We start from the raw sequence: 2,188 nt of genomic DNA on the forward strand, positions 1-2,188 counted from the left end.
CTCCCTGAGGGCATCTCGCCCATCCTCCTACCTCAAGGCAGAGTCAGCTGTATCTATCTACTTATCCTTGTCAGAGGCTGTTCTGAAGGATGCTGAGTTTCCCAGGCAGTTTCTCCTTCCTAGGCTCCCTTGTCCTTGCCATTAAAAGTCTCTTCCCTCCCTTCCTCCCTCCCTTCTTTTACCTTTCATGAAGGAATGTCACTCCTCAAGTGTCTCTGCAGACTAACCAATTTCAGTGCTTCCTCCTTAATCTGTTGTTTCTACTCCTTTAGTCCTTGTCTTTGCATTTTTTTGGGGCTGTCCCCAGTCTGACCCCTTTTTCCCTTGAAGCCCAGAGCCCAGGAGGGGACCCGGAGCTCCAGCTGAGACCTTCCCAGCACCAAGGAGATAACTTCATAGCTAACTTCAAAGATAATGCCATAACTTCACAGAGCTCCCCAAAAGGCTTGGACATTTCCCAGCTTCCCAGGGACTGGGAAGGGTGATTCCCAATATGAAAGGAGAGCAGTGAAGGCTCAGGGTCTGCAGATATGACACGCACATTTCGGTGTTCACAGGTAAGTCATTCAGCTGGCCAAGTCTAGGTCTCTGCTGCTGCATAGAGCAAGTAGCCGTGGTGGCTCTAGTCAATACTGGGCTGGGATTTGGTTGCCACATGGGTGTCTAAGGTCATTTTAGCCAGAGATCCTGCTGCCAGTCAGATGGATGTGCATCTTGTACTGTACTTTCTGACCCTTTGTTGACATCTCAGGTGCTTTCAGACATCCCCAGTGCCTCTGTTTGTCCAACCGAATCATGTTTAAGGGTACCATGGGGAATAAAGGGAGTATAAAGGGAATTTAGACATCCAGCTCAGTGGGATACACTGGCCTGGAGAAATTTATTAGCCTTAATCCACAGCTGAGCCCCGACTTGGTGTGCCAAGTCTTACAGCCTCTCTTGCTCTGTTTTAACATCTACCTTCTCCATTTCCATCTCTTCTGCCCACACAAAGAGACTTCCCTTGTCCTGCCCAGTAAAGGCATTTCAGGATCCCATCCCGACTGCATCCCCGAGTATCCCTTGGGAGCAGGGCACTGAAACACCTGAGAGGGATCCCAACATTTGGGACTTGAGTTTTGTACAGATGAAAGGGATGGGAGAACACCTTCCCTCAAGCCTACTAGCATGGAGAGGAGCTGCCGCCTCCTGCATGGGGAAGTGCTGGAGGCTGAGCAGAGCCCACTGCCCTCTGGAAACCCCCCTTCCCTTCCCCATGCCTGCAGACCCGGGCACCCCCAGCCCTCCGAGGGCTCTGACAGTAACCATGCCACGGGGGGCTGTCAGTCAACACAACGTTGGGCAGTGTCAGCCACAGTTCTCTGTAATCTCCTGGGGGGGAGAGCGGTGCCAGAAGTGACAGCTACCTTTATCCACATCCCGGGGATATAAACAATATCGTGAAATAATGACAGGGTGAGCATAAGCATCAATATCCTTCAGCTGCTCCGGCCCCCCTCTCTCCACCCCGGAGTATGTTCCTGAAAAGCCTTGTTTCCTAATACCTGGAGTTTCTTTGCTTATTAGCCTTATCTGCTGGAGCAAAGTACCTCGGTGAAAGACATTTTTTGGTGACGTTTTTTGGAATGTTTTTGTAATCCTTGCATTTATAGGCAAAGACAAGGAGATCAAAGCTGCCCAGGGTTTATAAAGCATGTCAGGCTGGAAGTTTGACATCAATTAAAGTGATATACATGTTGTCCAGATTTATGAGAGAACACCAATTTCGCCCCATCCCCTGCCCCCAAATCAGCGAGACTCTTTGCAGTGACTTGCATTTCTTTTCAGGGCCTGCTGCTGAGTGATTGGAGATCTGAGAGCAATTCGAAGGGGACCTGGTGCCCAGTGTTTCCCAGCTGCAAGTCCTGGCCTCTGTGCACTGAGTTGGCCGGTCTCAGCTGTTTCCATTCATTCTGCCCATGGCACTGCAGTGGCAGCAGTCAGAAATTATTAAATTGAAATGTTTTTGGGAGGGAAAAGGGGATACAGGACTGAGAATTTTTTTCTTCTCAATACTTTTTTGGAGCCTTCTTTTGCAGTAGAAATTTTTTTGTTATCACCACGAGGAATGGCTGAAATCTGTAAAGCCTTCATGTTTTGGCTGCAAATGGACCAATTCCCTCTTGAAAGGCTACCGAGGGATTCCCTA

This window comes from Tyto alba, unplaced genomic scaffold (assembly GCF_018691265.1).
Source record: "Tyto alba isolate M040663 unplaced genomic scaffold, T.alba_DEE_v4.0 Super-Scaffold_40, whole genome shotgun sequence".
Classification (NCBI taxonomy): domain Eukaryota; kingdom Metazoa; phylum Chordata; class Aves; order Strigiformes; family Tytonidae; genus Tyto; species Tyto alba.